Below are 27,375 nucleotides of genomic sequence, written 5' to 3'. Positions count from 1 at the left end.
TTCCTGTACTACTTCAAGGCAACTTCTAGGCGACTTGTACCCATTGATTTCAATGGAAGTCGCCTCCAAGTCCGATCCCCTGTCTTAACTGAAGCAACTTTTCAGGAAGTGAAAATTGTTTTCTAAGGCAAACCCCTCCCTCCCACAGAGCAGATTATTATGTGATTGGCAACTGGCAAAGTCGCCTGTCCTGGAGGTGACTTGAAGTCACGGTGTAAGTCGCTCCAAGTAGCGCTGAAGTCACGCTCAAGTCGTCTTCAAGTTGCCTTGTAAAGTTGCCCTGGAAGTCGTGTTGCCCCAGTGTGAACCGACACGTATAGGTAGATTCACAAAGAGTTAGGCCGGCTTATCAGTAGATAAGTCGACCTAACTCTGAATCTACGCCGGCGTTTGTTTAAGTGTATTCTCAAACAGAGATACACTTAAACAAAGCTAAGATAGGCCGGCTTGCGCCGTTCTATCTTAGCTTGCAATGTTTCTGTTGGCTGCTAGATGGCGCTTCCATTGCGGCCGGCGTAGATTATGTAAATGAGGGGATACGCCGATTCACGAACGTACGCCAGGCCTACACCGTCGCATTACGTAGTTTCCGTAAGGGATAGGCCGCCTAAAGTTATTCCACCTATGAGGTGGAATAACAATGTTAAGTATGGCCGCCGTTCCCGACGCGAGGTTCGAATTTTTTACGTCGTTTGCGCAAGTCATCCGCGAATCGGGATTTACGTAGTTTACGTACACGTCGAAATCAATAGGCCCGTACCGCGTACTTAGCCGCAATGCGCACTGGGAAATGTAGTCGCCCGGCGCATGCGCAGTGTCAAAAAACATGAGGTCAAGCCTCATTTCCATACAACACGCCCCCCTCCAAGCAATTTGAATTAGGCGCCCTTACGCCTGCTCGTTTTAAGCTACACCGCCGTAGATTAGCAGGTAAGTAGATTGTGAATCACTACTAGCCTAACTGATTTACGGCAGTGTAGCCTAAAAAGGCTAGGCTAGGCCGCCCTAAAGTTAGGCCATTGTGTGTGAATCTACCCATATATGTATATGTGACTTAAAAAAGCTAAAGTGCATAATGAATCAAACAATACATCTGTGAAAAAACAGCAACACATTCTGTCATTTAAAAGTCCATGTGAACTGTCCCAATTCCAAAAGAAATAGGAAGTAGAAGTGGGACTTTGTGTGAAACATGTCATTGTGGGTAAGGATAATATGTATAAATAAATAAATAAATAAATAAATAAATAAATATATAAATTAAATACATTTTAATTTTGATTTGATGTCATTCACCCCTGAGGGTAGTCCATGATTTTTAATGCAATGGACTACCCTCAGGGGTTAATAGCATTAAATCAAAATTAAAATGTATTTAATTTATATATTCATGTATACATATTATCCTTACCCACAATAACATGTTTCACGCAAAGTCCCACTTCTACTTCCTATTTCTTTATACATTTTTTAGGGATGGAAGCATGCCATTGTTATATCAAGGTTGCGATGGGTCACTTTTGATTTTTTTTTAAAGTGACTTGTGCTTTAAAGTATGTGTAATGATGTCCAGCCAGTGGGTAGGTGAACGACACTCGTGCTCCCCACTTTTGTTAGCATGATCACATGACTTTGTTCATAACAAAGGGTTAGTGTTTTTTGCCTAAAATTAATGTCTGCAAGGTAGACAGACAGAATAGTGTAATGATTCTGTTAAAAAACAAGTAAATACCTATTAAATTCCTTCATCTATATCACCTCCAGTGTTCTAGTTTCTGTTCTCTCATTCACTTCCTGGTTTGTGGCTCTCGTTCATGTAAGAACTACATTTCCCAGTATGCATTGTAATTCACACCTCCTTGAAGTCTCTAACACGTAGACAGCGTCCTGCCGCATGGATGTAGTTCCCAGGAGGGGGCGAGCACGTCACTGACCACCGCAGTAAAGCCTCCCATCACGGTGGTGAGTAACAATCAGACAAGCAGGAAGTGAACAGAACAGAGAAGAAATAGAGCAACTTCTGAGCAAAAACGAACAATGAGGAAGTGAAAAGAGGAATGTCTGCAGGTAAAGGAAGCTTATTATGAAAACATTTTTTTCCTTTACAACCCCTTTAATGTTAGCTTTTGTGTTATGCTGATCATTAGGGCTAGTGTTAGGTTTAGGTTAGATAGTTAGTTAGGGTTCATCTCTTCTTCAACATCTAATGTCATGTCCCCAACTAAATAGGTATTTTTGGCACAAAACTGTTCCAGGATAGTTAAAAGAGGCTTCCCTGACTCTCAGTGGCTATTAAAAGCTCACTGAATCCTTAAAAACCTCCAAAAACTAAATTTTGCCTTCCTCATTGATTCCAATGCGTTTTGGCCAAAATTATGGCCGCTAGGTGGCACTTCCGTCGATTTCCACGTTGAGTATGCAAATTAGCTAGATACGCGAATCCACAAACGTACGTCCGGCCAGCGCATTTTTTTACATAGTTTCCGTAAGGCTTTTTCCGGCGTAAAATTACCCCTGCTATATGAGGCGTACGCAATGTTAAGTATGGACGTCATTCCCGTGTCGAATTTTGGAAATTTTACGTCGTTTGCGTAAGTCGTTCGCGAATAGGGCTTTGCGTAGAATTATGTTCACGTCGAAAGCATTGGCTTGTTGCGAGTTAATTTGGAGCATGCGCACTGGGATACCCCCACGGACGGCGCATGCGCCGTTAAATAAAACATTTCATTTACGTTGGGTCAAGACGTATTGTCATAAAACACGCCCCCATCTCATCCATTTGAATTGCGCGCCCTTACGCCGGCAGATTTACGCTACGCCGCTGCAACTTTAGAGGCAAGTGCTTTGTGAATACAGCACTTGCCTTTCAAAGTTGCGGCGGCGTAGTGTTACTACGATATGCTACGCCTGCCTAAAATTACGATCCGCTACGTGGATCTGGCCCTTAGTCTCAATCTTAGTTACAAATAAAAACAATAAGGGCCCTATTTATAACAGAGAGCAGATACTGCTATCCACAATCTGCTAGACCCAACAAAGTTGCTTCTTGCCATATTTGCATTTTACTTTTTTATTTGCAGGGCCAGGCACACAACTTTGAAAGGTCATGTGACGAAGGTATCCTCTTTCTGGTCTTTTTTTTTTTCTGTTTTTGTACACTGTTGTAAACTCCACTTGCTTAGGAATCCTACCCCTGTACTTTATAAATATGTGTTTTATTAAAGTATCATGACCTTAATACTGCCTTACACATGAGTCACTTGGTATTGGTTTTGCTGCCGCATACAACGATTTCATGTAATGTATACCAGTCACCAGACAACACTGATCATTATATTCTTAGCCTCTAACAAGTAAAACTGGCCATAAATCAGTAGAATTTCATTTGAAAATTTTCATATTCAGAATATTCATTACATTGTTTAATGGTTAGTGAAGTCAAATTGACATTCCATTAGATTCGGAGGAGCAGGATTGAATTTTCTGAAAAAGTTTGATTATGCCGGAATTAAATTCTAACGGCAAATGGTTTTCATTTTGGAAATTCCATTCATTCTAAAATTGATGAAATCTTAAAGTACTTTCAAATGACATTCATCAAGTCTCTGGTGGCATTACCAAATGTACTGTTGAGATTTTTTGTGTGCAAACGTTTGTGCAAAAATCTACCAGTGCATGGCCAGTTTAACCCGTTCATGATGAGGCTGCGGCAGGATGGCTCCCCTGGGTGAGCCGTCGTAGCTGTACGTCGGCTCTTTAACCACTTAAAACCCGGACCATTATGCAGGTTAAAGCAGGGGTTCACCCTAAAAACGATTTTCTAACACTACATCCAGCTCACGCTCTACATTGACAGTATGCCCTTTGTTTTTTGTTTTTTGCTGTACATACCTCGTACAGCTATTTTCTTCCCCGGCTTCCAGGTCGGGACTCCCGCGGGAGTGGGCGTTCCTATCCAGCAGGTGATTGACGTGATGAAGAAAACTACCTCACCCGTCGCATAAGGAGTGTCACGAGTTGCCGAAAGAAGCCGAACGTCGGTGCGCAGGCCGTTCGGCTTCTTTCGACCGGGAACCCGAGGAAGAAAATAGCTGTACGAGGTATGTACAGCAAAAAAACAAAAACAAAGGGCATACTGTCAATGTAGAGCGTGAGCTGGATGTAGTGTTAGAAAATCGTTTTTAGGGTGAACCCCCGCTTTAAGGACCTTGTCCCATTTTGCGATTTGGCATTGCGTCGCTTTAACTGACAATTGCGTCGCTTTAACTGACAAATGACCAACAATTAAAACATTTTTTTTTTTTTACTTTCTACTATAATACATATCCAAAAGAAAAGAAATAAAAAAAAACAAATGTATTCATCAGTTTAAGCTGATATATTCTTCTACATATTTTTGTTAAAAAAAAACGCAATATGCGTATATTGATTGGTTTGCACAAAAGTTATTGTGTCTACAAACTAGATTAAGGGACATTTATTTATTTTTTATTGTTTTTACTGGTAATGGCAGCGATCTGCAATTTTTAGTGGGACTGCGACATTGCGGTGGACAAAACTAAGCCCAAATGACAATTTTTGGAGACCAATGACATTATTACATTGATCAGTGCTAAGAAAATGCACTGATCAATGTAAGAATGACACTGGCAGGAAAGGGGTTAACACTAGGGGGGTGATCAAACTGTAGGGGGGATGGGCTCACGGACATGACAGAGATCACTGTTCCCAATCACCTGGAACAGTAGATCTCTGACATGTCACTAGACAGAATGGGGAATCGTCTTATTTACAGTACCCAGTTCTGCCTCTGTACACAGCAATCAGGAGTTGCCGGCAGACATCAAGTCTGCGGGACCCACATGCACGCTCCCGTGGCTTGTGACGGGCATGCGCACACTTTCCTTCTTCGTTTCGCATAGGAGAGCTGACCTGCTGCAGTATATCTGTTTGAGCTGGTCGGCTAGTGGTTAAAAGCAAGCCAAAATTCATACAGATAGGTCTTCCCCTTCACCACCACAGCAAAGACATAACATTTAGCCTCTTGGTTCACTTGTGGCAGCTTTACTGCTCCGAGTACCTCTGCAGGGTTTTCCTGACCATCAAACACCTTTTTGGCCTTCCTGACCATCAAACACATTCCAATGTTTATGTGCAGGCTCTGTATCGTAGCTCTGCGTCTTTCCTCACAGCTCCCTAGTTGTGCATGTACCTCCTGTACTCTCTCTTAGCACGGTGCACCAGCACCTCACAACTCCCATCACACACTGACCCTCTTGAGGTGGTGGGGCCCTGAGCTCTAATCCTGGCTCCAATAGGAAGCTCGTAGACACCTGAGCCATTAGTGTGCCTGCTTCTCCCAAAATCTGGCGCAAACAACCGTTTTACCCAGTAGCACGGGGTCACCCTGCTAAAGCTTTATCAGTGAGGTTGCCATAGCAGGAACCTCAGTATAAGTTCTATGTCTGGAGGAAGTTGCAGAACATGTGATTAGTTATAGGTTACTCCATGCAATTATGGAATGCCAACTGTGAATGCCTGGTTAGAATTGTATGTACACATTGTATTTTTTCTGCCAACTTTCAGGTTTTACTTCCTGGTTTTCATTAGAAAAACACTTTGTACAGATAACGATGAATTATCTGCAGACACGCAGTCTGACAAAGACACATTCTCCAGAACTGGTCTTGTGTGTAAAGCAGAACTTCAGGTCTTATACTATAGATATACACAAGGGGTAAGTGTAATATTGTGTAAAACGTTTACATCCATTCCTTCAATACAGTGAGTGTAAATTTCAGCTAGCTCACAGTGTACTGCTCCACGGGCATCCCACTATTGCTAAAATCTCCAAATCCTTCCTGTTTTTTCCCTTTATGAAGTTTTGCGTTTTCTCTGGGATTTTGCTGCCTTTCATGGTTTTGTCGGCATCGATTATGGCCGGCAAGGTCAGAGAAGAATGGACAGACTGGTTCGAAATGATAACAAGGTAACAGTTACTCAAATAACCACTCGGTACAACCAAGGTGTGCAGAATAAACAGAACACACAACACATCAAACCTTGACGCAGATGGGTTACAGCGGCAGAAGACCATACCAGGTGCAACACCAATCGCTTTCTGTGATCCACCAATCAAAATCTACTCCAGATACCCAAAACCAGATACAAGTCCAAAGGAGAACGAAGATTTGCTGTCCAAGGACCCAGACTTTGGAACACTCTACCAACCAGCATCCGGTTGGAGGTAAACCACCTGGCCTTTAGGAGAAAGATTAAGACCCATCTCTTCTGAGGGCCCAGGGAATGGATACCAAGCGCCCAGAGGCGATTCAGTTTGCATGTGTTGCGCTAAATAAGTTTCTCACTCACTCACTCACTCACTCACTCACTCACTCACTCACTCACTCACTCACTCACTCCTGTCAGCTAAGAATAGGAAATTGAGGCTACAATTCACACAGGCTCACCAAAATTAGACAATAGAAGATTGGAAAAACGTTGCCTGGTCTGATGAGTCTCGGTTTCAGCTGCAACATTCAGATGGTAGAGTCATAATTTGGTGTAAACAACATAAAAGCATGGATCCATTCTGTCTTGTATCAATGGTTCAAGCTGGTGGTGGTGGTGTAATGGTGTATTTTTTGGACAGACTTTGGGCCCCTTAGTACCAATTGAGCATCAATTAAACACCACGGCCTACCTAAATATTGTTGCTGACCATGTCCATCCCTTTATGACTACAGTGTACCCATCTTCTAATGGCTCCTTCCAGCAGGATAATGCACCATGTCACAAAGCTCAAATCATCTCATTACTGGTTTCTTGAACATGACAATGAGGTCACTGTACTCCAATGACCTCCCCAGTCACCAGATCTCAAAACAACAGAGCAGCCAACAAATCTGAAGAAACTGCGTGATGCTCTAATGTCACTATGGACCAAAATCTCTGAGGAATGTTTCCAACATCTTGTTGAATCTATGCTATGATGAATTAAGGTAGTTCTGAAGGTAAAGGGGGTGCAACCCGGTACAATGATGGTGTACCTAATAAAGTGGCTGGTGAGTATATATGCCAGGATCTGCTGATTGTTTTGCCATTTTGTCTTCACTAAAGGTTACTTCTCCTTATCCATTTACCATATGCTCCTTTGAACTACCCGGGTTTGTGAAAGGTTTTATTTAAGCTGATAACATTTATATATCTAACAAACACTGAACAGAATATAGAGACTCAATGTTTACTTCCTCTGTGAAACGGCGAACAGCCCTGAGCCCCAATTAACAATGCTGTGGTTCCAGTTCTGCTGCTGTGAGGACTTACTCCCACAGTGCAAAACATTCCACCTCCAGCTGCCAGCAAACAATGCAAAACAAAATTCTTACTCATTCATCAAAATCCATAATCTGCTGACAATACGTACATTTGCCATGGATATATTAAACAACCCTGAAGTTATTTATAAGATTGAAACTGTGTCATGCTGGGGTCATATCATTTGGTGCAAATATGACATTCCAGCGTCTGCAGGTGCAAAAGGACAATTTAAAGTGAGACTGTATAATGATTTGGTATCATTTCTTAAAACGAATGTTTTATATTTGCTTTAGTTACTATTCGGATAAACACCTTTATTTTACCTATTATATTAGGTATCTACCATATTTCATTTATATTGTGTTATCTCCTTGGATGCATTATTGCAAGATGTGTTATACAATTATTATTTGATTTTAATACATTTTCCAGAGAAATATGGAAACATTTATTGAGCCGATCAGTGCAGCAGTTAGTACATAAAGACTATGTAAGTTGACATTATAATTAAAATCCAGGGGCCCCTGAAGGCCTTTGTTGGAAAACAGGGGTGTGCAACTGCTCTCTAACCTGTTTCTGCCTAGACCCAAGGATAATGACCTTGGCTTAACATCATACCATGAGCACAGGACCTCCCAGGAGGAGCTGTCCTTCTTTCCCTTGCCTTTGGGAATGCTTGTTTGGAGACCCATCCTGGCTTAATGGGTACCTTTTGACAGTTCTTTTCACACCAGCTTCAGGCCTTACTGCTATAACTTTGCTATGACGGAAATCAGAATTTTGCTAACTATAGAAATGTGTGTAATTAAAATCCAACATCACTGCATAATAAGCTTTCATATAAATGTCCGAGAATAAAACTGTGATACAATCCATGAATCTTGATCAAGTCCACATAGACAGTTCACAGTTCAATTTGGTGAGATCAGATTGTGTTATAGCAGACACCTTCACCAAACCCTTTTTTGTTTTACACCGTTGTATCTTAGGCTGCATTTTCTGGCTGGCCGCTAGGTGGCGCTTCCGTTTGTTTACGCAAGGAATATGCAAATTACTATTTACGTCGATTCAGAAATGAACAACCGCACTGCGTTTTTTTTTTACGAGCGGCGTAACGTATCTAAGATACCCTACACCGGCCGGACAGATACGCTCAGGTATCTGAATCCGGCCCAGTGTCTTCCTACTTTCCCTCTGTTCCAGAGCTGCAGCCTCAGGCATTGTCTTTCTACTTTCCCTCAATTTCAGAACTGCAGCTCCAGTCAGTGTCTTCCTACATTACCTTGGTTCCAGAGCTGCAGCTTCAGTCACCGTCTTCCTACTTTCCCTCAGTTCCAAAGCTGCAGCTCCAATCAGTGTCTTCCAAATTTCCCTCAGTTCCAGAGCTGCAGCCTCAGTCTGCATCTTCCTACTCTGCCACAGTTCTAGAGCTGCAGCCTCAGTCATTGTCTTCTTACTGTTCCTCAATTTCAGAGCTGCAGCTCCAGTCAGTGTCTATGGCATTTAAAATATTCAGTAGGTTGTTTCCTGTCATTGCTGAGTCACACGGTGACAAATAATGGGTGAAAAGGAGACATAGGCATCCGACTCTTTCAGAAGGTTTGAATAAGAAAAAGACTTATGGAGGTTACATCACTAAAATCGAAGGGAGGTGGGAGACACGGGCTGCAGGGAACGTCAGTATGTTGACTCTTCTCTTGTGGAGTGCTTTAGGTAAATTTTTTCCAAGAGACTAACAGGGTCTCTTTAATTTTGACCTTCCTGTTCCTGAGGCATGACTTTCCAACATTTCTTTGTCCAATAAGAGTGCCCTTGCTGGCCACTGGGGACATGCAATTGGACAGGTAAATGTCCAATTTACTACTTTTTTTTACTACTTTTTCTTTCCCACTTGTTGGTAAAGGTCACATGAAAGCTGATCCACACCTTTAGCAAAGATCAAGTGACCAATGCTTGGCATTTGGACATCTGAGAGGCACCGCATGGAGAAGAATTCAAAGATTCTGGAAGAAAAGTATATTAAACCTTCTCTGCCATTTACCCCTTACTAACGGATATTTTTCTAATGATAATTGACAGTGCGGGTCCACTTTAAAGCAGTATGAAATGTTGGAGAAAAAAAAACCTATCCCTGCTATGTGCTAGTATGTCCAATGAAGGCACAGTGTGCTATTATGCATTATAGAAAACAAAAAGGGTGCAATCAGCGCAAAAATTAAATAAAATAAACCTCCCCCCTTCACAAATGCAAGCTGAACACTGACAGGACAATCACAAAATCCAAAAGATGCAAAAATGTATAGGAAATAGTGCAGCGCATTATAAATACAGTTAAACTAAAGTGCAAAACACAGTTGTTATACCGATAACAAATTAATCATGAATGGTGCATAAATAATGCAAAAAAACAGCCCAAAAAGTGAAAAATTCCAAAGGAATAGGGTGACAACCACTCCAAATATTTACCAGTGACTTTAACTTTAAATAAGTGATCCCTCCACCGTTAAGAATGGCTATTCTCACCTTAAGGTATGGATCCCTGTTTTACCAGGCAGTCATACCAGCAGAAATCGATAGACAGAGTGGTGCAATATGTGGGTAGCAAACTTCTTAGGCTCGGCAGCATTGAGATCGAGGATAAGAGAAAAAAAAGATCTAAGTGCTCTCTGCTTTAAAAAGGAGGGATCACTTATTTAAAGTTAAAGTCACCGGTGAAGATTTGGAGTGGTTGTCACCCTATTCCTTTGGAATTTTTCACTTTTTGGGCTGTTTTTTTGCATTATTTATGCACCATTCATGATTAATTTGTTATCGGTATAACAACTGTAAAAGTGGGGGGAACTAATGCGCAAACCAACCTAACCAGGGCAACTAAGGCTAATAATGAATATAAAATTAAAATAAATAAGCAGCAGCCACGACTAATAGTGCTCACACACTGAAAACAGATATAAAATAGGGGGGTGTAATGGCGCTTGCAAATAATAAAGTGAATAAGATATAAATAATACTAATAACAATTCATGTTAATAAATAAATAATGATCTTCCAAGTAATAAAATCCAATTTCAAGTGAGTATATCCACCATTTGCTGTGTGTCTAAATGTGTTCCACTCCAAATAAAATCAAGAATACCGCCCAACATCAATAAGTTAATGTGGAGGGTAATAAGAGTGAATTAATAATAAAATTACCTAAATAGGTAACCCAACGTGCCAACGTAAGCACAGTGTAGATGTGGTCAGAATAAAAATTCATAGACCTCAATATATAATAATACATAAATATGCAGAAATCCATAAAGTGCTAAATCCAAAAAAGGGCATAGTGAAAAAATAAATAGAATAAATACAATAAAATTGTGTAAGGCAAAATTCCTTAAAACAGAAATGTCCAATAACCAGATCCTATGATTAAGTGACGTTGGTTGTCACGATACGCGTGAGGAAGAAGGAGGGTGCTGGTGACGTCATCCGCTCGCGGCCGCAGAGCGGAGACACATGCTGCAGTTACATGCTGTTCGTTACAGCTCAATTTTGTGAGTGATACTTGTTTTTATTTATTAAAATACCATTGATTTTACACTATGGAGGCTTCCTTATTCTCCTTTTGAGTGCCTGTGCTGGGACCTTGTGAGCCTTCTATTTTGGGATCGGATCTGCTGGCTGACGCTGGGACATGCATTGAGCAGTATTCCTATAGGCTTGTTATAAGCCTTTTTAAGGTAAGGGGCTAGTGATTACACTCATCTGACACTGTGGAAAGCCTGGCGTTGGTTGTTTCAATAACGTGTGCATGTTTGGTATCTTGCACTGAAGTATCTTCTATGGACTTTTTGGAGCACATTTGCACTTAGAAAATTTTGATGATCAAATTAATCTTGTGTTCAAGATTATTGGACATATTTTTTCTGCACTGGACACGCTGTTTATTTATTTATTTTTCCATGACATTTTTCTGTGTCTGATCCCCTGGTGGATTATATTGGGACATTTTTTTCACTGCGTTAATTATTATTGATTGGTTTTTTATTCACCCTATGAATGTTATTGGACATTTCTGTTTTAAGGAATTTTGCCTTACACAATTTTATTGGACTTTATTCATTATTTATTCTATTTATTTTTTCACTATGCACTTTTTTGGATTTAGCACTTTATGGATTTCTGCATATTTATGTATTATTATATATTGAGGTCTATAAATTTTTATTCTGACCACATCTACACTGTGCTTACGTTGGCACGTTGGGTTACCTATTTAGGTAATTTTATTATTAATTCACTTATTACCCTCCACATTAACTTATTGATGTTGGGCGATATTCTTGATTTTATTTGGAGTGGAACACATTTAGACACACAGCAAATGGTGGATATACTCACTTGAAATTGGATTGTATTACTTGGAAGATCATTATTTATTTATAAACATGAATTGTTATTAGTATTATTTATATTTTATTCACTTTATTATTTGCAAGCGCCATTACACCCCCCCCTATTTTATAACAACTGTGTTTTGCACTTTAGTTTAATTGTATTTATATTGCGCTGCACTATTTCCTATACATTTTTGCTAGTATGCATTGCATACTAGCAAATTATGAAAGACTAACCCTGAAACAAAGCCCTCCAGTGGCATGCTGTCACCACTGCAGAGGTTTCCATCCTCACCCAGTCTTGCTGCCGGGTTCGTGGGCTGCGGCCACATGAACGGCCGTGGCACAGAGCTCTAAAGGAAGGCCACGGGTATGCGCTGGTGATGTCACCGGCTGTTGCTCACTGGAATATCTCGTAAACGGTGCACGTTTAGGAAATATTCATTTAACCAACAGGTAAACTTTATTTTAGCTTAAAAAGAAAGAAAACACCTGCGCTCGGTGCAAAAACAAAATTCTAACAAAAACTGTGTATTGTGACAGCTGCACTTACAAAATTGTACACATCAATATTAACAGTAATTTAGAAAAAGAAAAGTGTTGCGCTGTCAATTAATATATGATTATTGAGACAGCACAAAACTTTTCTTTTTCTAATTTATTAAAAACAACCTGTAGGTAAAAGTCAAAATGTTGAGTTTACTACCACTTTAAAGTTCATATGAAGTGTGTTTTATGTAATAGACAGTTATGTTAAATTGTGCATATCTTTCAAATTTAGTTACAGTGTTTGCATATACAGTAAACAATTGTGTAATATGGGTACATAACCATCATTCCACAATTTCACTTCTTTCTTGTTCATGTAGCAACATTAGATAAGTTCACATAACTGTGACTGTTACATGTTGTTGGCATTTGTGGTATTAAAGTAGTAGTAATCCTAATGTCAACCTGTATCTTTAATATGCATGTTAGGATGAAAAATTACCTGGGGGTCCTAGTAGATGACAGGCTCAGCAATGGCATGCAATGCCAAGCTGCTGCGAACAAAGCAAACAATATTAGCATGCATTAAAAAAGGGCATTAACTCCAGAGATACAATTAGGATTCTTCCACTCTACAAGACTCTGGTCCAGCCGCTAGAGTATGCTGTCCAGTTCTGGGCACCAGTCCTCAGGAAGGATGTACTGGAAATGGAGCGAATACAAAGAAGGGCAACAAAGCTAATAAAAGGTCTGGAGGATTATAGTTATGAGGAAAGGTTGGGAGCACTGAACTCATTCTCTCTGGAGAAGAGACGCTTTAGAGGGGATATGATTTCAATTTACAAATACTGTATTAGTGACCCCACAATAGGGATAAACCTTTTTTGCGGAAGGGAGTTTAACAAGACTCGTGGCCACTCGTAGACTGGGTTCTTTAATGTAAGAGCGACAAGGATGTGGAATTCCCTTCCACAGGCGGTGGTCTCATCGGGGAGCATCGACAGTTTAAAAAAACGATTAGATAAGCACCTGAACGACCACAACATACAGAGATATACAATGTAATACTGACATATAATCACACACATAGGTTGGACTTGATGGACTTGTGTCTTTTTTCAACCTCACCTACTATGTAACTACAGTATGTAACTATATATAAGAACACTGGAAAGCAGGTGCCACAATCTGCCTGCTAGAATTTATTCATTCTCAACTCCTCCATGGGAGCACCTGAGCTTCAAACATAGTCTTCCTGAAACAATTTGCATTAGCTCCAATTGAGAGTTCTACCACCCTCCAAATGCACCACTGTCCCCAATAGTGGTGCATCAACATCTCACAGTTGGAGGTAAAGTAAAGGTGAGGTCAAGGATTCTGGAGGTGCAATACATTTGTTCTTGGTGCCAGATATACAGTGTATGCAGCCCCCTAAAGTGAAAATGTATTATCTACAGTATAATAAAGCACCCCCAACACGTAACCCTTCCTTCCACGTAACCCTTCCGCCCACCGTTGCAAAAATGTATTTTTTTTTTAATAATAAGACACTTACTTGTCCTGGAGTCCAGCGATGTTGGCACCGCAGCTGATGTTACCGTCAGCTGTCGGGTGCATGCCGCCGCCATTCCGGGTGAAGGGAACCCGGCAGTTTAGCCTAAGGCTGCGGCCCGAACTCCTGGAAGTGGGAAAAGGATTCCTGTCTAAGACAGGTATCCGCCCCCCCCCGAAAGGTGCCAAATGTGGCACCAGAGCTTTTATAAGCTTTTAGGAGCTTTTATAGGCATCAAGCTCTTGGGCGTTAATTCATTTCATTGGCGAGAATAAATAATTTACTTTGGTAATTGAAATTAATTAATGCTCAAGCACTAATATTTAACAGCTGCTAGAAGCTGTTAGCAGCTTCTAGCAGCTGTTAGTAGCTTCAGCCTAGGTTCACATACAGTATGTGCGATCTCAGACACAACTAGAAAAAAATTGCGTTTTTAGAGCTGCTGTAGCACTGGCGTTTTTAAAACGCCCTGTGTGCATAAGTCGTAAAAGCCTGTGTGTGCATTGACACATAGGCTTACATGGAGTGGCGTTTAGAGGCAGGAAAAAAAAAAGGCAGAGGCCCCTAGAAGCAGCTGTAAAAATGTCCTGTGTGCATTTGGCCTTATTTTTTTTTTTTATCCTTTCTGCATCTCAGTTATGCTTATCTGTGAGCACATCCAACCCAGCATGGTCAGTTTTCTGGCTGTGCTGGGAGAACAGACTTCCTGTCCTCCATTGATCAGGCTTGTGCTGACATGTACACCCCCCAACCAACCCCCCCACCTCCCGGGCAAAGCTATTCACTGGAAAGATCAGTGTACTGCTGTTACTCCACCTCCACCTCTCCAAGCCTGTGCAACTGGGAACGTATGTAGTTCACTGAGCAGGTCACAGTAGGCTGATGTGAAAGGCCGTGCCACTCACTAGTGTAGCGCCTACCCCAACTTTCCGGGAGCCTGGTGGTGACCCTCAGAGGCAGGGAGGGCTGACATACTTCCTCAGGGTGCAGGTTACCAGGCATCTTAAACAAAGAGAAGTTTATTTCTCACAACAGGAAAAAATGAGGGAGAGAGGGGATAGGACACAGGACACCCTTAGTCAAAAATAGTAACAAATTAACAATCAGCAGATAGGCAGATTGGCAGACTCCTTAGACAAAAATGGTGAGATAAGGCAGACAGCAGTACAGGAAAACAGCTTTTAAGCTGAACCAGAACATCTGTACTTTGTAGGATAGGCTGTCTCCTATGGTAACTGAACTTAACTCATGAAAGGTGCCAGAATTCTATGGATAATTCCGTCTTGATGCTTTCCCAGGCTCCTCATGGGTCCCCGGTCCATGCAAGAGTCACGTCTGGTTCTTTATCTTAGGTCTCCATCCCTCTTAGAAATTTTTCCAGATGTTTAGCAGGCTTTTCTCAGCATAATCTCGGACACCCGAATAGGCCTTGGATAGGCCTAACAGCCAGGAGAACACCTGGATATGCCTCAGGCTTCAGGTCTAGCAGCCAGGAGCTGTTTAACTCACATCCACCCAAGCTGCAGTCTGGACGGGAAAGACCTAGATCACCCGATTTTCTCCAAATAAATATCTTCTCCCAGCATTCATAGCAGTGAATCTGATTGGAAAGGTATATTTATCCGTATCCTTAATTCACTGTAGCTCATCATACTACTGTCAAAGGCAACACCGCCACCTACTGACAAAGGGCAAAAGCCACAGCTAAAACAGGATTAGAAGGAAAGCCATTTGACCACTAAACACTAACAATTAGCCAGGCTGGCTACCACCCAGCATAACTAAATGTACCAGTAGCCCTGTTCTAGGGCAAGGGTGCTACACTAGTCATCTAATATGGCAGGGGTTTCTGGATCTCAAGACTGGCTGAACAGAGTTACCAATATTTTGGCTTATAAGATAGCTCACATATATGTGTTTCAACGGTGTATATAACTGTTTGAACATATCCAGCCAGATCAGCCAGAGTAGAGAATGTTCACTGTGCAAAGCTGAACTGATTGTAAATTTCGAATCATTTGCAATGAAAAAAAATAAATGCTGCTTCACCAAATTTACTAATCAAAGTGAGCATACACTTTGCAAAATGAATAGTTTTTTCTCCTTCATCAAATAAACCCTGTTGTCCTTTGCTTCTGCCCCATGCATTGATGATTCACAAAGGTTTCTGGCAAAGACCAGCCCCCAGAATTAGCTGCAAAAAAATCGTAAAAAAAAGAAAATTCACAATAAAACACAAAATAAATCCTCACATTAATCCATTGAATCCAGGATACATGGATGATGTCGCTGCTTCCTCCTGAAATATCATGAGAATGCACTCCTTCAAAGTGATGTGGCAGGGGCAGAACTTGCACTTGCGACTGGGCCCTGGCATTCTGCCACTGTGGGGGTCCTGCAGAGCATGTGAAAGGGTCCTGCTGCGGGACTATAAGGCTTGGTTTACACTGCTGTGACCCTAAAGTAGTGCGACTTCTTTGCATTTTTCTTGTGATTTGTTTGCAACTTTTATGATTTAACTTTGCAGTCTATGGCACTCAAATCGCATCAAAGTCACAGAAAAGTAACGCAGGAACCTTGTTTTTTAAGTTTCTGCAAATTGAGGGCCAGATTCAGGTACATTAGCGCCCGTGTAACGTAACCCGTTTACGTTACACCGCCGCAAGTTTCCAGTTTTAGTGCCCGAAACCTGGAAACTTGCGGCGGTGTATCGTAAATACGTCCGGCGCAAGGCGGGCCAATTCAAATGGGCGTGTGCCATTTAAATTAGGCACGCTCCCGCGCCGGACCTACTGCACATGCTCCGTTTCGCAATTCCCGTTGTGCTTTGCTTGCAGTGACGTCATTTTTTCGAACGGCGACGCGCGTAGCGTAATTCCGTATTCCCGGACGGCTCAGCAAACGACGTTCATTTTTAAATTTCGACGCGGGAACGACGGCCATACTTTATACAGCAATACGATTGCTGTGTAAAGTTAAGGCACCCTAAACGACGACTAACTTTGCGACGGGAAACTAAACTAGCGGCGACGTAGCGAAGGCGAAAATCCGTCGTGGATCTCTGTAACTCCTAATTTGCATACCCGACGCTGGTTTACGACGCAAACTCCCCCCCAGCGGCGGCCGCGGTACTGCATCCTAAGATCCGACAGTGTAAAACAATTACACCTGTCGGATCTTATGGATATCTATGCGTAACTGATTCTATGAATCAGTCGCATAGATAGAAACAGAGATACGACGGCGTATCAGGAGATACGCTGTCCTATTTCTTTTGTGAATCTGGCCCTAAGTTGCAGTGAGCCCCACATTGGAAGTAAAGGGCCCTGAGATCAGTGGAAAGGGCCCTGAACGGAGAGGAGGGCCTAGGGCTCAGAGGAAAGGGCCCCGGGACTGATGGAAAGGTTCCCACTTGTCAGGGGGCCTTTCATGCTTTCTCACACTGGGGCCCTGTGGGTGATATTATCCCCTCTAGGCTGGGTGTATTCTCATGGGACTTTGAGTGCCCAGCAATCTTGAGAGGCAGCAGAAGGAATAGGGGGAGCACTGGAGAGGGGAATATCAGTGGATTCAGGGGGTCCCCTTTAGTACCTGTAAAGTAAATACTTTTTTTCTCTTCCAGCAGGTTTACATTACCATACAAGTAAAAAAAGCAGATCAATTGCGCCTAAAAATTAATTCTTAATGATCTTGAAAGCAGCCCATACACAGACACTGTCCAGAATAGGTAACATAATTAAGGTAGCAACCAAGAAAATGGAACCAAAAAACAGGTAAAGGTATTTCCAATTATTCTTCAATAGATATAAACAGTGTTGCCAACCTACCAGATTTAAATTTACTGAAATTTACTGGCACAGCCAAGTTTTTATTTCCAAAAGTAAAATTTTTTAAATTTTTGGTACAAATTTCAGTATTTAGGCTACAAATAAGTACAATATGCAATTAGCAATGTGAAGGGGCTGTAAAGGTTTTTTTTTTTTTTTCTAAATAGGTTCCTTTAAGCTAGTGCATTTTTGGTTCACTTACCTTTTCCTTCAATTTCTAAATGTTTTTTTTCTTTGGCTGAATTTATCACTTCCTGTTTCTCCTCAGTAAGCTTGCCACCATCATCCGAGCGGTGGTTAGTCAGCCAGAACACCTTACTGAACAGCTTACTGAGGAAGTGAGAAATTCAGACAAAGAAAACAAAGAAAAAACATTTAGAAGGGAAATTTTCGAGCCGAGTGTCACAGGCATATTTTTTACTGCCAACTTTTTCCTCTTACTGGCATTTACTGGCAGGAGTAAAATGCCCATTTTATAAATACTGACGGTTGGCAACACTAGTCCATCCGATGAAAACGGTCTGATGGACCGTTTTCATCGGTTAACTGATGAAGCTGACTGATGATCAGTCGTGCCTACACACCATCAGTTAAAAAAACGATCGTGTCAGAACGCGGTGACGTAAAACACGACGACGTGCTGAAAAAAATGAAGTTCAATGCTTCCAAGCATGCGTCAACTTGATTCTGAGCATACGTGGATTTTTAACCGATGGACGTGCCTACAGACGATTTTCTATCGGTTAGATATCCATCGGTCAAATTTAAAACAAGATTGCTTTTTTTTAACCTATGGATAAATAACCGATGGGGCCCACACACGATCGGTTTGGTCCGATGAAAACGGTCCATCAGACCATTCTCATCGGTTTGGCCGATCGTGTGTACGCGGCATTAGGCTACTTCCCATGTAAAACCTAGATGGAATATTTTTTAGATTGTTAAAAAATATCTTTTCAGGTCAGGCGCACCTGCAATAGCCTTACGTATATAACCGTTTATTTGGAAGTCACTTAAAAACTGCTTTGCATTACTTTTGAAAATTTCATCACAGCTGGTGTTCCTGTATTTCAAACCACAATACCCTTAGTGATATGTTATCTGTTTAGCATCTCACTACGTTTCCTGTGCATCTGATATACAGCATGCATCCTTCTGTTTAGCAATGAAGACAACATACCTTCTTCTCAACAATCTGGTGTTACCAGCATAGAGAAGACATGTGTGCTTGGACATGATTTCATTTAATATGATGGGTTTTGAGAACTTTAGCTGTGTTATGTAGCAGTGCTACACCTTGTTATTTTTTACTTCCCTTTACCGGAAATAAGAGCTGTGTGTTTGAAATAATACAAAGTGTGATGGAACAAAAAGAGCAGTGCTGTAAAGGTATAGCAACCAGTCAGAGGTTAGCATTTTTAGTAGGGCTGTGCAAATTAACTTTTAATTAATCGATTAATCTTTCATTTTTTTGATCGATCAAAATCTTTTTGATCGATTAAAATTCTTTTGATTGGTACTCACCTCTCCGCCGGCTTCTGGGCCTTCAGGGAGTTCCGTCGGAGATCCAGTAACGTCACGGACACCGGCGGGGCTTGCCGTGTCCATCTGAAGGGCTCCTTTGCTGTGCCTTCATATCTGCATGCTGGTGGGACCTTACTATCTGCCACACGTAAGGGCTGTTACACTTCCCTCTATCACTTCCCTCTATCAACCTGGGATTCTACAACCATCCACTGGGAGTTGTGATAGTTCCCTTCATGGGACATCTACATGCCGACAGACTGATGTTAACCTCTCCTCATCTGGATTCAGCAGTGGCATCGTTGTACACATTTTTATACCAGTATCCTACTTAGCTACATGTTTTTATGACTGCTTTTGGTACCGTTTGGTATTACTCGCACCATTTTTACAGTTTATGTAGCTACATCGATTTTATCTCTGGTGCAATATTTATTTTGTTACCTACTTGAAGACTATAAAAGTTTTAATGCTATTCCCATCGAGCGCTGCCTTTGTGTATTTTTTGTATCCTGCTATCCATTTTTCCAGTGGTTGGTAGCTGCACTGGGAATCAGCCTGCAAGGAGATCAGCTAAAAGTAGTTGGATCTGTATGTGCGTTATAATTTATTCAAAGTTAATCGATTAATCGATAAAAAAAAAAAAACGATTAATCGAACAGAAAAATTTTGATCAGTAACAGCCCTAATTTTTAGGACTTCTAAATGTTTTTCTGATCGGTAAGAAAATTGCCATAGCATTATTTTTCCTTGAACTTTTTTAACAGATATTGTACATGCATGGTTATATGTTTCTAAAATGTAAATATCACCCGTAACAGGTGAATGATTTCTGTTGAAAACCACCATACAGCTATCTATCTATCTATCTATCTATCTATCTATCTATCTATCTATCTATCTATCTATCTATCTATCTATCTATCTATCTATCTGTCGTCTGTAACTGGGTTCACGTGGGTAACATTGTGAGAAAATGGGCTACAATTATAACCCACCAAAATGCTCCTGAATGAGTGGCATAGCCATACAATGTGTCAAGTATTTTTGGGTCTCCTTTCCATTCGCCATGACTTATTCTAACAGAACCTAGCTGGGACTCATTTTTAACCACTTAAGACCCGGACCATAATGCAGGTTAAGGACCTTGCCCCCTTTTGCGATTCGGCACTGCGTTGCTTTAACTGACAATTACGACGTGACTCCCAAACAAAATTGGCGTCCTTTTTTTCCCACAAATAGAGCTTTCTTTTGGTGGTATTTGATCATCTCTGCGGTTTTTATTTTTTGCGCTATAAACAAAAATAGAGCGACAATTTTGAAAAAAATTCAATATTTTTTACTTTTTGCTGTAATAAATATCCCCCAAAAATATATAAAAAAACTTTTTTTTTTCCTCAGTTCAGGCCGATACGTATTCTTCTACATATTTTTGGTAAAAAAAATCGCAATAAGCGTTTATCGATTGGTTTGCGCAAAATTTATAGCGTTTACAAAATAGGGGATAGTTTTATTGCATTTTTATTAATAATTTTTTTTTTACTACTAATGGCGGTGATTAGCGATTTTTTTTTGTGACTGCGACATTATGGTGGACACATCGGACAAATTTGACACATTTTTGGAACCATTGTTGTTTTCACAGCAAAAAGTGCTATAAAAATGCACTGTTTACTGTGAAAATGACAATTGCAGTTTAGGAGTTAACCACTAGGGGGCACTGTAGGGGTTAAGTGTGACCTCATATGTGTTTCTAACTGTAGGGGGGCGGGACTGGACGTGTGACGTCATTGATCGTCTTTCCCTATATCAGGGAACAGAATATCAATGACACTACCACAGTGAAGAACAGGAAAGGGGTGTTTACACACACCTCTCCCCATTCTTTACCTCTTTTGACCGATCGCGGGTCCCGCAGGCGCGGTCACAGAGCTTAGGACCGGGCCGCGAGCGTGCCGCCGGCGGCGTGCTTGCGACCCCAAGGCTGGGCTTAAGGAGACACGTACAGATACGTGATTGTGCCAAGCCGTGCCATTCTGTCGACGTATATCGGCGTGAAGGGGTCCTTATTTGGTTAAATGAGTATTTTGTGTACTTAGTTGCACTGGCCTGCTCTTAGTTACTCCATGTTCCCGCACTTGTCCCTCTTAGCTTCAAGAGCTCCCCACAAAATCCATTAGATTTTTCACCTGCCTATATTTTACTGATTAGCCTTACCTGTTCTTATTTGGATTAATGCCTTCTCCACTTAAGCTGACCATACACTATACTAAAGATCAGAGGCGGCTCTAGGCTTTGTGAGGCCTTAGGCAAAACTTGACATGGGGCCCCACTTTCACCCATGATGGGAAAAATAATTCAAGGACAAGAGCAACTTCCCCACAACCCTGGCCGGTGGTTGTGGGGGTCTGCAGGCAGGGAGCTTATTGGAATCTGGAAGCCCCCCAGATCCTGCTCTTTAATAACTAAGGGGTGGGGGTCACCCAGTGATGTCACCTGGTGAGCCCTCCCCCTTGTGACATCATTGACTGAGGGTATGCTGGGTCATTGATGTCACAAGGGGTGGTGTCACCGATATTTACTGGTTGTTAGGGACGCTGACTGCCCCGCTTCTCAGTCAGGGCTCTTAAAGCTGCCTGAGCACAGCAGCGTTACCCCTGTCCCTCAAAACTGGGGTAATGCATTGGGAAAGTTAGGCGGCTGTGAGGCCCCTGTGTGTGAGTGGCCTTAGGCGACCGCCTAATTTGCCTAATTAAAGAGCCGCCTCTGCTAAAGATTATCTGCAGGAATCTCCCACTGGGCCAAGCTTCAGTATCTTGCTAGTTGGTCCCGCTGGCTCTCAACCTAAACAATGCCTGCACCTAATCAGAATGTTCAGGTATTGTGAGAGCCAGTGGGGCCGACTAGCATATTCCTCACAACATTTCTAATAGATCTATCCTGATATATCTATATGACCAGGGCTTTTTTTTTCTCAGATAATAGGTGCAGAAACTCCCCCCTTCTGAGTCACCTGCCTCCGAGCATTGTTACATGGTTCCACACCCTACCCACCTCCTCGTACCCCCCCCCCCTTTTTAGGCTGGGTTCACACTATTGCAAATCGGATGCGGGTTTCTCCGCATCCAATTTGCATGTCAGGAGCCTGTGGCTGGCTCACAATGGAGCAAATAGTACAGGAATCCTTTGCTTCTTCTGGTCTGTTTCCAGTCCCAATTCAGCCAAAAATTCGGACCTGAATCGGTGAACAGAGGCGTACCGAGCCCCTGCTGTGAGCCACTCCACACACAGTGTGAACCTAGCCTTAGAGAATACAGAGATAAGTATCATTCTGTGATGCTAAGTAATATGAATGGAACAAGAAAAGCAGTAAAATATATCCCCTTCAGCCAGCAACAATAGACCCCCAGCAACAATAGATCTCCACACAACAGTAATCACCCTCCGCAACAATGGACCCCCCTCGCAACAAAACACAACAATAGACTCCCTGCAGCTACAACAGATCTCCCAGCAGCCAGTATCAATAGACCCGCCATCAGCCAGCAAAAATAGACCTCTGCCTCAACAGTAGATCCCTCCTAGCAACAATTGACCCCCCCCAGCAACATAAACCCCCCTCCCCCAGGAACAATAGACCTCCCCGGCAACTATAGACTCCCACACAAAAATGTATCCCTGCCAGCGACAATATATGTATCAGCCATCATCAATAGACTCTCCAGCCCCCCTTGCCATTGCAAACATTCAGTGCTGGAGGTGCCAAAACTGCGTTCCCCCACGTTCCCGCTGAAAAAAAGCCCTGTATATGATTATTATTCTAAAACATACATAACAGTTTTTTCTTTATTTCACAGTTTTTGGTATACACGGGTCACTTTTTCATGTTGTATATACTGTACATATATTTTATAAGGGCTTTTTTCTCAAACATTAGGTGCTGGAACTCAACCACGACCCCCCCAAAACCCCTCCACCCACACACACCCTCCAAATCACATCAAATAGGGGGTGTGGTCAGTCAAATTTCATGAACAGTAGGAGGGTCTTAAAGGGGCATTAAATACCAGGATTGCATTACATACAGAGTGCAGAGTTCAGGGGGGTAACACAGAGAGTGCAGAGCTGTCATTTGTAAACTCAGAACCGGACTTCTGTGTTTACAAGTGATTGTGGTGAGCAGGCGCCAAAGAGTCTGAGCCAGATGTGGTGGAACTGAGTTCCCCCAAGTTCCCCCTGAAAAAAAAGCCCTGATTTTTTATATGCATACATACTTGTTTTGATTGTCAACGCAACCCACCAATAAACTACACTAGTTGTACCATTATAAAGTAATTAGTAATAATGCAAACGTGGGCATCAACCAGTAATAATAATAACAACCAGTCAGAAGTAATCTTTCATTGGCTCCTCTATTGAAAGTTGTATACTGAATGCTTGCATTGCTGTGTTAATAAATGTATTTTACAGTCCGTCATAATATTAAACTATTGTACATAACAGATGTAGCTCATCAGTTCAGTCAGACACCATCAGTGTAGCCATACATGGGATTGTCCCATTGATAATATCGGGAGATGTTATTAAGATTCAAGATTACCCCATGGGACGGAACTTTATCCCAAACTGGGAAATTGGGAGATCCAATGATGTGCAATGAAATGTGCTCACAGGGGATTGGGATTTTCCAGCCTCATGATTGTTTTTTGTCACTCTTGATACATGAATATTTGTATCCCTTGTTAAATCCTTGAAGGAATGTATCAAAGCTGCCTTGGAACATGGGGCAGAATGAAAATGTCCGTAATAGTATTATTTATTATTAACCACACTGACACATGGGGCACTATCTAAAATAAAGCATTATTCTGACTTGTGCTCGTTGGGCTCAGGGAGCATCAAAGCCAAAGAACAGGCAGACACCTATAGGTAGATTCACAAAGAGTTAGGCCGGCTTATCTACAGATAAGCCGACCTAACTCTGAATCTAAGCCGACCTATGTTTAAGTGTATTCTCTAACAGAGATACACTTAAACATATCTAAGATAGGACGGCTTGCGCCGTCCTATCTTAGATTGCAATGTTTTGGCTTACCGCTAGGTGGCGCTTACATTGCGGCCGGCCTAGATTATGTAAATGAGGGGATACGACGATTCACGACGATTCACGAGCGTACGCCGAGCCTACACCGTCGCATTACGTTGTTTCCATATGCGATAGGCCGCCTAAAGTTATTCCACCTATGAGGTGGAATAACAATGTTAAGTATGGCTGCCGTTCCCGCTGTGAGGTTCTAATTTTTTACGTCGTTTGCGCAAGTCGTCCGTGAATCAGAATTTACATCGTTTACGTACACGTCGAAATCAATAGGCCCGTACGGCCTACTTAGCCGCAATGCGCACTGGGAAATGTAGTCGTCCGGCGCATGCGCAGTGTAAAAAACTTCAAAAAACGTGAGGTCAAGCCTCATTTCCATACTACACACCCCCTCCCAGTCATTTGAATTAGGCGCGCTTACGCCCGCTCGTTTTAGGCTACGCCACCGAAAATTTGAAGGTAAGTGGTTTGAGAATCACTACTAACCTAAATAATTTACGGCGGTGTAGCCTAAAAAGAGTAGGCTAGTCCGTCCTAATTTTAGGCGCCCCTACGTGAATCTACCTACTAGTATTTTCAGAAGGTGCTCAAGAATGTCTGCCTCAGTGGTGGTAAGTCCATAGAGGGCACTGGAGCGCCGCCCCCTCTGGCTCCACACTGCCACTGACTAATAACATAGATTCATTGCATTGCATGAATCTATGTTATTGTCGCCACTGGACATACCGCCGGTTCTTTCCTTGGATAAGACTGACAGGCGTCGCAGCCAATCAGGTTCACCGGTTCTGGCTATTGGTAACCTGATTGGCTGAAGCGTCATCGAGGGCGGGAGAAGACATCGAGGGACGTGGATGGCTGACTCCAGTAAAGGTAAGTGCTGAGCGGGGGGGGAAAGGGACATTTTACAGGGCACAGCGGCGACGAAGGGCACAGTGACATCAATGGGCACAGTGGCAACAATGGGGACAATTGGCACAGCGGCATGAATTGGAACAGTGGCGACAATTTGGCACAGTGGGGGGACAATAGGCTCAGTGGGGACAATTGGCACAGCGGCATTAATGGGCACAGTGGTGACAATTTGGCACAGTGGCGACAATAAAGGGCACAGTGGTGACAATGTGCACAGTGGCGACAATTGATGGCAGAGTGGCTGCGTTTGATGGCATGGCACAGTGGTGACAATTGACAATTGCGCCCAGAAGCGATTCAGTTCGCATGCGCCGCGCTTTATAAGTTTTTCATTCATTCATTCATTCATGGCACAGTGGCGGCGTTTGATGGCATGGCACAGTGGCTGCGTTTAATGGCATGGCACAGTGGTGCGAATTGATGGCACAGTGGCTGCGTTTGATGGCATGGCACAGTGGCTGCGTTTGATGGTATGGCACAGTGGCTGCGTTTGATGTCATGGCACAGTGGCTGCGTTTGATGGCATGGCACAGTGGTGCGAATTGATGGCACAGTGGCTGCATTTGATGGCATGGCACAGTGACTGCATTTGATGGCATGGCACTGTGGTGACAATTGATGGCACAGTGGCTGCGTTTGATGGCATGGCACAGTGGTGACAATTGATGGCACAGTGGCTGCATATGATGGGCACAGTGAGGCTGCAATTTTTTTCTTTTTCGTTTGCGCCCCCCCAAAAATTTTGAGCACCAACCGCCACTGGTCTGCCTAGAGTTTCTCAGTGTGGGTTTTCTTTAATCTTGCAAGCAGGACAAAATATCAATCTTTTCTGGAACTATTAACAATCGTATATCACCAAAGACAGATTCTCACTTTTTTTGTTTGCACTCTAAAGAATCCCACAAAAAAGCCAATATATATATACATTTGGATGGCATAACGTGTTAACAAAAAGGCAAAAAAGGCAATCAAAGCTAGGAGATTCTGTCAATGAGATCCAATGGTTGAAGGTCCCACACTATCTTCTCTTTTTTTTTTTTTTTGTCAGGGCATCACCCAAACACCACACGTAAACCCCATACATTTCCAGAGAGATAACAGGTTGCCATTGCTTGACATCCTTCTGAAAATGATAGTTACCTTGCTGCCACTGACCTAAAACAAGCATGCTTATCATAAAGTCAAAGTGAACTCAGAACTCCAGATCTGCATACATCTTGGTTAGCATTGGCAGCCTCCATATTCTATCAGTACAAGGTCATTTAGAATAGCTAACCTCTGGATTTACTAAGGTGAGTAATACAATTTTGTGTTAACTTCACAAAGAAGCCAACCAACACCCAATTTGAAAACCAAGAGAAATAAGCCTTTAACAAAATCATGTATACGTTGCAGGGTTGCATTAGATGGATTACACAGTATTTTTGTGTACGTTGTTCCTCATTTGCTACAATAGTTAGCAACAGCAGTTTACGGCAAGATTATTGATTCTTTCCAATAGTGACATTTTATATAATAATATCGATCATCAATAAACAAAGCTCTTACCTTTCTGTTTTTTTCGTTCTTTTCTTTTTGCTCAGATCTAGTGGATTTTTACAAAGGTTACAGTGTTTTACCCTTCACATATAAGCCTGTTTGACTCACACAGAAACTTCTCCATTAAGTTGCAACATGTTCCCCACCCTTGGAGGAAGTGGTGAAGTGATCTACCAATAACAGTAGAACACTTTTTTTTTTTGTGCACTACAAAGTCTGAACACTCATAAACCAGCATTTCTCATTTTGTCAGTCCATCGTAAGAGAGTTTGTCCAATGATTTGGCCTGCTTAATAAATATGCAAAAAAATAAAAAAAACAGGAAGGGGGCAAATACTTTTTCACACAACTGTATATAGATTGAATGGGTTTTTGACTATAGACCAATTATTCCTATCGGGGGAGATCAATCAGAAAATAAATAGATCATTTATCAAAGCAACTATGGCCACCATAACACAGATTCCAGGCTATGCTGTTTCAGCAGAAAGCGGAGAGTCTGCTTGTAGCTTTCATTATACAAGGTTATACTGTGTGTGTCTCTTCTAGAATGCAGTAAAGAGCTGGAAAATGGCTTTCTGCTTTTACCAGAACTTCAATGTTTGACCCATTCACTCCTGACATTACACTGACACTCCTTGCCAGATATAATCACACATTGAAATTACGTATTCCTCTTGCCATATCCTCTATAACTGTTGTAGCCTTGAGAAATGAGAGACAGAATCGCAG

General features: G+C 42.0%; 1 protein-coding gene across 1 annotated transcript in view; it reads right to left on the bottom strand.

Moving 5' to 3' along the window:
- Window positions 1-26,877, bottom strand: part of LOC120940021 (amyloid beta precursor protein binding family B member 1 interacting protein) — a 143,119-nt gene extending 116,242 nt beyond the window's left edge. The window contains exon 1 of the mRNA XM_040352546.1: window positions 26,653-26,877. The gene's annotated coding sequence lies outside the window, so the exon portion shown is untranslated. The remainder of the gene's footprint in view (window positions 1-26,652) is intronic.
- Between the last annotated feature and the right edge of the window lie 498 nt (window positions 26,878-27,375).

This window comes from Rana temporaria, chromosome 5 (genome assembly GCF_905171775.1).
Source record: "Rana temporaria chromosome 5, aRanTem1.1, whole genome shotgun sequence".
Lineage (NCBI taxonomy): Eukaryota > Metazoa > Chordata > Amphibia > Anura > Ranidae > Rana > Rana temporaria.
The sequence above is the reverse complement of the archived record's forward strand: the minus strand, read 5'-3'. Positions and strand labels throughout refer to the sequence as shown.